Source organism: Callithrix jacchus, chromosome 5 (genome assembly GCF_049354715.1).
Source record: "Callithrix jacchus isolate 240 chromosome 5, calJac240_pri, whole genome shotgun sequence".
Classification (NCBI taxonomy): domain Eukaryota; kingdom Metazoa; phylum Chordata; class Mammalia; order Primates; family Cebidae; genus Callithrix; species Callithrix jacchus.
In genome coordinates, this window is record NC_133506.1 from 21,212,925 (window position 1) to 21,226,163 (window position 13,239).

Below are 13,239 nucleotides of genomic sequence, written 5' to 3' on the forward strand. Positions count from 1 at the left end.
GGAAGAGTCACATATCTCTCACTTTCAATCAAAAGCTAGAAATGCTTAAATAGTGAGGAAAACATGTCAAAAGGCGAGAGGCTGAAAATGAGGCCTCTTGTGCCAGTTGGCAGAGTTGTGAATGCAAATGAAAAGTTCCTGGAGGAAATTAAAAGTGCTACTCCAGTGAACACATGAATAATAAGGAAGTGAGACAGCATTGTTGCTGATATAGAGAAAGTTTTATTGGTCTGAATAGATTATCAAATCAGCCACAACATTCCCTTATGCCATAGCCTAATTGTAAGGCCCTAACTTTCTTAATACTGTGAAGGCCAAGAGAGGTAAGGAAACTTCCTAAGAAAAATTTGGGCCATAGCGTGCAGGTGGCTGTCCCTACCTGCTTCTTGCTGAGGCTGCCTCAGAACCCCTGTCCACTGCTTCATGATTTTCTGCCATCTGTTGGCAAAAATGGCAAATAATGATGCTGTTCTGAAGAGGCTAGAGCAGAAGGGTGCAGAGGTGGATCAAATCATTGAATATCTTAAGCAGCAAGTTGCTCTACTTAAGGAGAAAATCATTTTGCAGGCAACTTTGAGGGAAGAGAGGAAACTTGGAATAGAAAATGCCAAACTGAAGGAAGACATTGAATTGAAACAAGAGCTAATTCAAGCAGAAATTCAAAACAGAAGAAGCAAATACCATTTCCATCTGGTACTCCACTGCATGCTAATTATATGGTTTCTGAAAATGTGATACAATCTATACCAATAACAACCATATCTTCTGGTATCAAAGAAGAGATAAAATGATGTGCAGGAGAAGAAAAGAAAGCAAAAGAGATAATTGAAAGGAGAGAAGAAGGAGAAAAAATAGCAATCAATAGCAGGAAGCACCAGCTCTAAGCCAATAGATGTTTTCCATGTAGATCTTTGAACTGGTGGCATCATAAATGTCAGAAAACACCCTGATGCAGATTCTTTGTATGTAGAAGACATTGTGGTTGGGGAAATAGTCTCAAGAATAGTTGTTAGTGGTCTGGAGAATCATGTTCTTCTTGAACAGATGCAAAATCAGATAGTGATTTTACTTTGTAACCTGAAACCTGTAAAGATGAGGGGAGTATTATTTCAAGCAGTGGTCATGTGTGTTTTTTCACCAGAGAAAATTGAAATCTTGGCCCCTCCTAATGCAGACAGATTTACTTTTGATGCTTTCCCTGGAGAGCCCAACAAGGAACCAAATCCTAAGAAGATTTGGGAGCAGATCCCATCTCATCTTTATACTATGATGAGTGTGTGGCTACATACAAAGGAGCTTCCTTTAAGTTGAAAGGGAAGGAGGTTTGTAGGGTTCAAACCATGAACAACAGTGGAATAAAATAAAACAAAATGCTTTCATTATTGAAATACATTGGCAAAAACCTTATAAAAAGGAATATATTTGCCAGTTGTACCAAAAAAAGAGGAACGTTTGAGGCTACCAGATTATGAGGTTTAAGAAAAGAAGCTTTGTCCATAACACAAAAGTGCAAGGTGAAGCTGCAAGTGCTGATGTAGAAGCCGAAGTAAGTTATCCAGAAGACCTAGCTAAGATAATTGAGGAAGGTGTCTACAATAAACAACAGATTTTCAGTGTACCTGAAATAGCCTTCTACTAGAAGATGATATCATTTAAGACTTTCACAGCTAGAGAGACGAAGTCAATGCTTGGCTCAAAGTGTCAAAGGACAGGGTGACACTCATGGTAGGGGCTAATATAGCTGGTGACTTTAAGTTGAAGCCAGTACTCATTCACCATTTACCGAATCCTAGGGCCCTTAATATTGATGCTAAATCTACTCTGCCTGTTTTCCATGAGGAGAATCACAAAGCCTGGATGACAGCATATCAGTTTGTGGCATGGCTTACTGAATATTTTAAGCCCACTCTTGAGATCTACTGCTCAGAGAAAAAGATTCCTTTGAAAATATTACTCCTCATTGACAATGCACCTAGTTAACCAGCAGTTCTGATGGAGATGTACAAAGAGCAGTCATGTTAACACAACATCTATTCTGTAGCCCATACACCAAGAAGTAATTTAAACTTTTAAGTTTTATTACCTAAGGAATGTATTTCATAAGGCTATAACTGCCATAGATAGTGATTCCTTTGATGAATCTGGACAAAGCAATTGAAAAGCTTCTAGAGAAAGGAGTCACCATGCTAGATGCCATTAAGAATGTTTGTAATTCATGGAAGGAGGTCACAATATTAACATGAACAGGAATTTGGAAGAAGTTGATTCCAAACCTCGTGGTTAACCTTGAGGTTCATCCAAGTTCAAGACTTCTGTGGAGGAAGTCATCGCAGATATCATGGAAATAGCAACCATATTGTAATTAGAAGTGAAAGTCTAAAGATGGACAGAATTATTTCAATCTTGCAATAAAACTTGAACAGATGAGGAGTTGCTTCTTATGGATGAGTAAAGAAAGTAATTTCTTGAGATAGAATCTAGTCCTGGTGAGGATGCTATGAATATTGTTGAAATGACAACACAGGATTTGGAATATTACATAAATTTAGTTGACAAAGCAGAGCAGGGTTTGAGAGGATTGACTGTAAATTTGATATGAGTTCTACTCTGAGTAAAATGCTATTAAATAGCATGGCATATTATAGAGAAATCTTTCATGAAAAGAAGTAAATTGATGTTTTAAATTGTCATTGTCTTAGTTAAGAGATTACTGTAGCAAACTCAAGTTTCAGCAACCACTACCCTGATTGGTCAGCAGCCATCAATATCAAGCCAAGATCCTCCACCAGCAAAAAAATTATGACTTGCCGAGGACTCAGATGATTGTTAATATGCTTTGGCAATAAAGTATTTTTTAAATTAAGGTATTTGCATTGTGTTTTTAGACATAACATCATTGCACACTTAATAGACTACAGTTTAGTGTAAACATAATTTTATATGCACTGGGAATCCAAAAAATTTGCATGACTTGCTTTGTTGCAATATTTGTTTTATAAAAGTGGTCTGGAACCAAACCTGCAGTATTTTTGAGGTATGACTATAATTCGGTGTCCATAAAATATATCAAACTGAGAAAGACAATGTCATTGTGCTTATAAGAGTCTTACCATGGGGACGCAGTTAAAGTGAGTCACCCAAATCTACCAAGAGTTAGATTTTCTTACATTCTTATAAATGGCGCTAATTAGCAGAGGAAAAAAATTGATTAAAAATATGTGTGGCAAGAATAGTAGGAAAAATGTTTTGATGTTTTTTGTTCTTAAACCAAGAAAATACCTGCTGTCAGCATAGGGAAATTTATTATAGAAGCATATTCCCATTATTTTAATGGACTGAAGTCACATACACCATATTAGCAGTTCTTAATTAACCCATAAGCAGGGCTTGTTGATCAGTATTTTGGGAGCAGAAGGCTTCACATTCAGGTTTTTTTGGTGTGAAATAGAAGATACTCCTTTCAAATAAGAACAAATTGGGATAAATTTGCCATTTTTTTAGATAAATTATGAAAATTTTAGATGAGTAGAATCTTCCTAATGATGAATTTTATTTCAAGTACAGGTTTTGTTTAAATTTTATCTTCAAGATCTGTCAATATAGAAACTTTAAATAATTGTGTGTTTTTTTTTTAAGGCAGGGTCTTGCTCTGTTGTCCAAGCTGGAGTGAAGTGGCTCAATCATAGCTCACTGCAGCCTTAAATTTTGGGTTCAAGGGCTCTTCCTGCCTCTGCCTCCTGCCTCCTGAATAGCTGGGACTACAGGCATGTACCGCCACACCTGGCTAATTAAAACAATTTTTTTTTTTTAGTAGAGACAGGTTGCCTGGGCTATGTTTCCCAGGTTATGGCAGTTTTATAAAGTGTTTTCATACTGGATAATGACTTCTTTAAAATGTATACTATTTACTTGAGTAGGGGATAAAGAGTTGTTTTCTAAAGTTTGGCTAGAGAAAACTCTTTTGCATTTAAAATCTAAGTGGAAACATTTCAAATGAAATATTTTTTTCATTTCTCTTATTTAAAACAAACATATTTTATAGCATTTATATATTAACAGTCAATCAAGTAGCAGAACCATCTACATTTATCCAAAGTAAGCTAGATTAGTTTGTATTATCATGTAAGTCAAATAGGCATTTGCTTATGAGGCGTCATTTAAATGCAGCTTTTCAAGATGTGATACAATTGTCTGCAACATTTCTTTCTCTCAAGCTAATTTGGATGAAATAACATCAGAAGATGTCAATTTAAATGTTCCATTTGAAATCCAGTTAGTTTTTGAGTATTCACACTAATGGAAGGAGAGCACAGGCATGTAGACTCCCAAGAGACCATTAATCCAAAAATTACTTTTTAATATTTGAAGATATTTGGGTACTACATTTGGATAATGGTGTGCTTCACGTCCTTTGACTTTTTAAATTAAAAAAATTTTTTTAGAGACAGGATCTCACTCTGTCACCCAGGCTGGAATATAATGGCACCATGTAGCTCACTGCAGCCTTGAACTCTAGGGCTTAAGAGTTTCTCCCATCTCAGCCTCCAGAGTAGCTAGGACTACAGGTGTGTGCCACCACGCCTGGTTAATTAAAAAGTTTTGTTTTGTTGAGACAGGGTCCTGCTCTGTTGTCTAGGTTGGTCTTGAACTATTGGGCTCTAGCGAGTTTCCTGTCTTGGCCTCCCAAAACCCTGAGAAGACAGGCATGAGCCACAGTGCCTTGCCCCTTTGACCTTGCTGACAGCCTTAATTTTAAGTAAGTACTGAAATATATTTAGCTGACTGCAATATATATAAGAGACTTTATATTTCTTTCTTAAGATCTTCGGTTTTCCTTAAGAGATAGAACACTTTACAAGCCGCTTTGTTTCTCAGATACACATATAAACAGCAACTCATGGTTAATGTTCTTTGCAGAAAATAACAAAATACATATTAATTACTTAGGGTTCTATTTATATTTTACTTTCATAGTTAGACATTTATTTCTTTTTCTTTCCTTTTTTTTCAAGAGACATGCTTTTACTCTGGCACCCAGGCTAGAGTGCAGTGATTCAGTCATGGCTCACTTCAGCCTTGAGTCCCCAGGCTCAAGCAATCCTCTTTGCTCAGCCTACTGAGTAGCTGGGACTACAAACACATGCTGCTGTGCCTGGCTATTTTTACTTTTATTTGTAGAGTTGGGGTCTTGCTTTGTTGCCCAGGCTGGTTTCCAACTCCTGGCTTCAAGTGATCCTCCTGCCTGGGTTTCCCAAAGTGTTGGGATTACAGGCATGAGCCACTGTACCTGGCCAGAAATTTGTTTCATTTAATTTAAATGACTATGTTAGTCAGGGTCCTCCAGAGAAACATAACGTGTGTGTGTGTGTGTGTGTGTGTGTGTGTGTGTGTGTGTGTAATTCATTATTTGGAATTGGCTCACATGCTCACATGATTATGGAGGCCGACTAGTTACAAGATCTGCAGTTGATAAGCTGAGGAGCGTTGTTAGCCTTTTCGTTTTATTAAAAACATCAGTTGATTGGATGAGGCCCACCTCATTACCCTGAATAATGTTGGCCCAAATGTCTGGGCACCTTGTGGCCCAGTCAAGTTGATACATAAAATTAACCATCACAATGATCTTAGTTGTATATTTTGCATTTCTCATCAGGAACCTAGGCCATCACAACCTTTGATATTGATTTCAACCACAGTATAGTGAGTTATCAATGATGACAAATCATGATCATTTCCAATATGAATATTAAGTTATCTCTATTTATGAATATGTTATTTTTCCCACATTGTTCTAGGCAGTGGGGATATAGAGGAACTAGGTAAAGGTGCTTGCCTCCTGTGACTTGTATTCCAGTGGGAATGACAGATAATACTCAATAAGCAAATAAATGTATATTAAAATGTCAGGTAGTGATAAGTATCATTAAAGAAAATGAAACATGGTAAAGGGGTACCATTTTAGATAGATTGGTTAGGAAAAGTCCTGAATGGGTGACATTTGTACAGAGATATGAATGAAGTGATAGAACAACTTATGTATACCTTGATAAGCACATATCTAATTTAAAAGTTTTTGGCATGATTTAAGGTCTTTCTTGTATATCTAAATATTTTGCATACTATCGTGCCACTCAGATATCTCTTCTATGAAAGCTTATTGCCTCAACTTCTAGGAATACAATGGGCAAACCTCCCCACAGCTGTCAGTTGTTTTAAAAGCATTGGTTTTTCTTCACTACCTATAGGAGTCTAATACATTGTTTTATTTAACTAGTCTTATCAGCATTAACCTCTTTTGTTTATTATAAAGAGAATGATACACATTCATATCAATGAATAGGGATTTTCAAATTATCTTCATGCTGAAAAAGGAGAGAAATCACTTTATAATTTAAGACCATGAACCTATTTCCATTAACTATTTTAGAAATGCAAAATTCTTGGTATGGCAACAAAGTTGAACAATTTAATATGGGGGATTTTTAAAAGCAACTATGTTTAATTATTTCAGAGTTTTATATAACTTAAAAAAAATTAGTATATAATATAAATTCCCATTTACTGTGTAATTGGTAATATTTGTGCATGATCTTTATTCTTCCTATATCAAGAAAGATATGGATTAGATTTGTAATTTATATGATCTATAAGCATCATCATAAATTCTTCTCAAACCTGATACCAAAGATATTTTAAGAAACCTCCATACCAATATCTGTTATGGACATAGATATACACATTCTTTACAAAATTTTAGTATATGAAATACAGAAATATATAACAGTGATAATAAATCATGATCTAGTAGAGAATATCCCAGGAATTTAAGATTGATTAAAAATTAAAAATTAATGTAATTAACCATCTTATCAGGCTTAAAATTAAAAACCAGCCAGGTCCTATGTCACAGTGCTTTGTGAGGTTCAGGTAGGAGAATCACTTGAAGCCAGGAATTCGAGACCAGTCTGGCAACACAGGGAGACCCTGTCTCTACAATTAAAAAAAAATAATAAATTAGCTGAGCATGGTGGAACATGCACCTGTAGTGTTTGCTACTGGAGAGGCTGAGGTGGGAGGACCACTTGAGCCCATGAGCTCATGGCTGCAATGAGCTCTGATGGCACCACTACACTAGCTTGGGTGACAGAGCAAGACTCTGTCTCTAAAAAAAGAAAAACCATATATTCCTTTCAATAAATACAGGAAAAGTGGTTGACAAAATTCACTATCTGCTCATGATAAAAACTCGGAAATCTAGTATTAGAAGTGAGCTTAAGATTCTCTATCATTGAAGTGAATTTGTGTCATTCTCTTTATAAATGCAAATTAGAAGGGAAATTCCTTCTTATACCAGGGATATCTCTGAAAGACTTTCAACTAACATTGAACTTGATGAAAGACTGAATGTTTTCTCCCTTATATTGGAAACAATGTAAGAATGCCTATGCTCACCATTTCAATTCAACATTATGCTGGTTCTAGCCAATATAATAAAGTGAGAAAAAAATATAAAAGGAAGAGTGGAAAGACGTAAGTGAAATAGTCTTTATCTACAGATGACATGATCATCTATGTAGAAAATTCTAAGGATTATACAAAAAATGCTGCTAGAACAAATGAGTTTAGCAAGGTCTCTAGATACAAGATTAATTTACAAAAGTCAAGCCTATTTCTATATACTAGCAGTAGACACTCAGAAATTTCAATTTCCAAGTGATATATTATGCAAAAATAAACCCAAAATGCATCATAGACTTAAATATAAGCACAAAAATTGTAAAAGTTTTAGAATAATTCATAGGGGAATAAAAAGCTGGAGTTGGCCAGACATGGTGGCTCATACTTGTAATCCCAGCATTTTGGGAGGCCAAGGCAGACCTAGATGTAAATTCCAGACTTGCACTTAAATCACATTCTTGCTACATATTTTCTATGCAATCTGTGGTAAATTATTTAGTTTTTCTTAGCCTCACTTTCTTACCTACAAAATGGAGATAATATCTGCTAGGAAGTGTTAATGTAAGGCAGTGGTTCTCCCCTTATGGTTCCTGGACTAGTAGCATTAGCACTAGTAGCAGTAGCATTGAAATTTGTTAGAAATGGAATTCAGACCTACTGCTTCAAAAACGCTCGGTGGGCGCCAGTAAATTGTGTTTTGTCTTTCAGGTGATTCTGATGCTCAAGTTTTAGAACCATCAATGTAAGGATTATGTGTCTTATATGCTGAGTTTCTCAGTGTTTGCTATGTACTAGGCACATAATTAATTTTAAAAACAAATGTCTACCCCAGCATACCTTCTATCATCTTCCTTTATACTATTTCTTCCAGAAATGCTGTCCCTGTTTTTCTAAACCTTAGCATTCTCTCAGGATCCAACCTAAATTCCATGTGCCCCTAGAATTCCTTCCAAATCATAGTAATTCTCTACTCCCAAAACATAGCACTGAATAGCTAGACCTTTTGGTGCTCACTGGTAACCAGTAGCCACATAGGGCTATGGAGCATTTGAAACATATCTAGTCTGAATTCAGATGTGCTTTAAGTATAACATACACACTGGATTTCAAAGGCTTAGCACAAAAATGGAATATGTAGTTGACTCTTAAGCAGTGCAAGAGTTAGGGGCACAGACCTTCTACACAGTTGAGAATGTGTGTATAACTTTTGGCTCTTTGAAAATGTAACTACTAATAGCCTACTGTTGACTTCCAGCTGTATGGATAATATAAACAGTCGATTAACACATAATTTGTAGGTTATATGTATTACATACTGTATCCTTACAATACAGCAAGCTAAAGAAAATAGAATGTTATTAAGAAAGTCATGAGGACTTATAAGGAAATATATTTACTGTTCATTAAATGGAAGTGCAACACTGTAAAGGTCTTCATCCAGTGAGTTTTAGCATTTAGCATTTCTTATAAGGCAGGTCTAGAGATGATTAACTAATATTTGACAAAGGCACCCTGAATACACAGTGGAAAAAGGATAATTTTTTTCAAAAAAGATGTTGTGAAAACTTTATATCCACCATGAAAATAAGTGAAATCATATTCTTATCCTACATCATATGTAACAATCAACTCAAAATGGGTTAAATAGTCGAGCATATGACCTGAAAATGCCTCGAAGATAACATAGGGAAAAATCTCCATGACACTGGTTTTGGCAGTGATTTTTAGGATATAACACCAAAAGCACAGACAATAAAAGTAAAAACAAGTGAAACTACACTAAACTAATAGGTTTCTGCTAAGCAAGGAAATAGCAAAATGAAAAGGCAACCTATAGAATTGGAGAAAATATTTAAAAATTATGTATCTAATAAGGAATATAAAAAATAAGAAACTGGCTGGGTGCAGTGGCTCACCCTGTAATCCCAGCACATTGGGAAGCAGAGGCAGGTGGATCACTTGAGGTTGGGAGTTTGAGACCAGCCTGACCAACATGGAGAAACCCCATCTCTACTAACAATACAAAGTTAGCTGTTTATGGTGGTGCATGTCTGTGATCCCTGCTACTTGAGAGGCTGAGGCAGGAGAATTACTTGAACCCAGGAGGCAGAGGTTGTAGTGAGCCGAGATCGCGTCATTGCACTCCAGCCTGGGCAACAATAGAAAAACTCCATCTCAAAAAAAAAAAATTAAAAAGAAAAAATAAGAAACTTATACAATTCAGTAAAAACAAAAACAAAACACCAAAGATGGGCAAAGGACCTGAATAGAAAATTTTCCAAAGGACACGTACAGATGGCCAATAGGTATATTACAAGGTGCTCAGTCATCAGGGAAATGCAAATCAAAATCACAGTGAGATATGACTGCATACCTGTTAGAATGGCTATTATAAAGAAGAGACAAAAGAAAACAAGTGTTGGTGATGATATGGAGAAAGGGAACTTTATACATTGTTTGTGGAAATGTATGTTGGTACAGTCATTATGGAAAGAAAACAGTATGGAGGTTCTTTGAGAAATTAAAAATAGAACTCCCATATAATCCAGCAATCCCAATTCTGGGTACTCATCTGATGGAGATGAAATCAGCATGTTGAAAATATATTTGTACTTCCAGGTTTATTGCAGCATTATTAACAATAGCCAAGATATGGAAACAACTGTGCATACAGAAAATATGCTTTATATATTCAGTGGAATATCATTCAGACTTTAAAAAGAAGGAAATTTCTTTCATTTGTGACAATAGTGAAATACATTATGTTAAGTGAGGTAATTCAGACAAAGAAGGACAAATATTGCAGGACTTCACTTATATGTGGAAGCTAAAATACTTGATCTCATAGAAGTTTTAGAGCATGTGATTTCATATGTACAGAGTGGAATAGTGGTTGCCAGTGGTTGGGTGGAGAGAAAATGGAAAGCTGTTGGTTAAAGCATAGAAGCTTTAAGTTATAAATAAATTGTGGAGACCTAATGTATCATATGGTGACTATAGTTAATAAGAATGTCCTTGAAATTTGCTAAGAGAATAGATCTTAAGTTTTCTGAACACCCCCCACCACACACACACACACAACGGTAACTATGTGAGATTAGGGATGTGCTAATTAGCTTGATTGTGGCAATAATTTCACAATGTATACATATATCTAGACATTTTGTGTACCTTAAATATATATAATTTTTATTTGTCAATTATACTTCAATAAAACTGTAATTTTTTTTTCTGTTCTGAAGGTAAACATAAATAAAGATTATATTTTAGAAGAGTAATAAGAAATAAATTTTCCTGGATAATTTCATTGCTTTCTCTACAAAGAAAGGAAGAAAATACTTTTTTCCATTAAAAACAAAAAGAAAGAAAAATACCTGATGTGCTCAATGATTCTAAGAAGTCACTTACGATAAACACAGCAAAATAATATAAAGATTATGTTACCTGTTCATCATTTAGAATATTTTTGGATTTAAGTAGATCATTTTCCCATACTTATATACCTTATGTAGAAATAAAAATTGTAAACAATTTTTAAGCTGTAAGATGACATTATTGATTTGCGTTTTTTTTGCAATATTGGTATAATTTCAACACTCCTGTAAAGTTTGAGGCTCTACTATTTTGAGTTAAACATAACAGAGAATATAATGGACGATATTTAATCAAATCTGTGAAGTGGCCAACAATATTTTTAACAGGTTTAGAATATATGATTTCACACGTACAGCATATTAAGAGACAGTCTTGAATTACAGATTGAATATTCCCCATACAAAAATCCAAAATCCAAAATGCTCCCAAATGTGAAAGTTTTTGAGCAGCAACACGACACCGTAAGTAGAAAATTTCACACCTGACTTTGTGTGAAGGGTGGCGGTCAATGTAGGCACACAACACAGAGCATCTTCAAAGGAAAAATAAAATTGTCTTTAGGCTTTGTTTATAAGGTGTATAAATGAAACACAAATGCATCAAGTGTTTAGACTTGGGTCTCATCTCCAAGATACCTCATTATGTATATGCAAATATGCCAAAAATCTGAAAAAATCCAAAATTCAAAACACTTCTGTCTCAAGCATTTTAGGTAAGGGACACTCAAGCTGTAGCAAGGAAGATGCCTATAGTTAATAAAATAGTAAGTTTCGTGTGATTTAATGAAACACAAATACTGTGACATGATTCATATTTACTAGTATTTTGACCACTTCTAGGTAAATTCTGGCTTTCTTGCAGACTGTCTGTTCAAAATATGAATTTGCATTTACTGTTTTTTTTTTTGAGATGAAGTCTTGCTCTGTAGCCCAGGCTGGAGTGCAGTGGTGCAATCTCAGCTCACTGTGACCTTTGCCTCCTAGGTCCTTGTTCAAGCAATTCTCCTACCTTAGCCTCCCAAGTAGCTTGGATTACAGGCATGAGCCACCATAGCCAGCTAATTTTTTTTTTTTTTTTTTTAGTAGAGACAGGGTTTCACCATGTTGGCCAGTCTGGTCTTGAACTCCTGACCTTGTGATCCGCCTGCCTCAGCTTCCCAAAGTGCTGGGATTACAGGCGTGAGCCACCGCACCCGGCTTTGCATTTACTGTTTTTAAGGAATGATTACTGTTTTCATTACAATATCTATAAAAGACATGTAAATAATAAACTTTTTAATGTGAAGAGGTACTTTCTTCTATTATTAGTTCTACAAACAAATGCCTGAAGATATAGTTATAAGAAAGTTCTCAAACCAATATTCTTATCTTGACTCTGAGCATGGTATTTGATTTGGTTTGATTCATACAACTAGAAAGGGGTTTATTCAACCCAAATGCCCATCGATGATGGACTGGACAGGGAAAATGTGGCACATATATACCATGGAATATTATGCAGCCATCAAAAACAATGAGTTCATGTCCTTTGTAGGGACATGGATGAACCTGGAAACCATCAGTCTCAACAAACTGACACGAGCAGAACATCAAACACTGCATGTTCTCACTCATAGGTGGATGTTGAACAATGAGAACACATGGACACGGGGGGGGGAGCACTACACACTAGGGTCTGTTGGGGAGAAATTGGGGAGGGACAGCATGGGGTGGGGAGTTGGGGAGAGATACCATGGGGAGAAATGCCAGATATAGGTGATGGGGAGGAAGGCAGCAAATCACACTGCTACGTGTGTACCTATGCGACAATCTTACATGTTCTTCACATGTACCCTAAAACCTAAAATGCCATAAAAAAAAAATAAAATAAAAAAAGAAAGGGGTTGATTAATGTTTATATAGAGAGCCCTGTCTATGATTGTTACACATCTTGCAGATGAACCCTTTATTTTTAATATACATATACCCATATCTTTTCAATCTTAATGTTTTAAAGTATCAACTTTCTTTTTTCTTTTTTTGCTTCAGAGGGTGATAGGATAGAGCTTGTGTGTACCACAGCTCCAGCTGCTGCCAAATAACTTCTGGCCAACACCTGTGTGTGGGGAGCTGGCTGGTTTTTCTTCCATTGTCAAGCCTGGGCATACTCAGGGAAAATGCACCTGGCAGAGAGCTCTTTATTTTACAAATGATTATCAGTGGTATCAGCTGAGAGAGAGGTAGCTAGTGGGCTCCTGTATTCTATCTAGCTCTCCATATGGGTCTTTCCTTCTATGTTGGAAGAACAAAGTTGAAATTTACCACATTTTGGCATTACACTTGGCAGTTACTATGATGAAGTTGATCAAATTAGAGAGTCATTCAAGATAGCTAATCTTCCTGCCTTCCACCACCTAAAGTGAAAAAT

The 13,239-nt window shown here is 35.8% G+C and overlaps 1 protein-coding gene and 1 pseudogene across 7 annotated transcripts in view; both read left to right on the forward strand.

Annotated features, from left to right (window-relative positions):
- MACROD2 (mono-ADP ribosylhydrolase 2) overlaps positions 1-13,239 on the forward strand; it is a 2,068,485-nt gene that overhangs the window by 136,753 nt on the left and 1,918,493 nt on the right. The window lies entirely within an intron of this gene.
- LOC128932245 (aminoacyl tRNA synthase complex-interacting multifunctional protein 1 pseudogene) overlaps positions 1-13,239 on the forward strand; it is a 177,310-nt pseudogene that overhangs the window by 129,714 nt on the left and 34,357 nt on the right. Inside the window, exon 4 of the transcript XR_013535128.1 lies at positions 1-13,239. This exon is cut by the window's left edge and continues 27,974 nt beyond it; it is cut by the window's right edge and continues 34,357 nt beyond it. The product of XR_013535128.1 is annotated as an aminoacyl tRNA synthase complex-interacting multifunctional protein 1 pseudogene (transcript).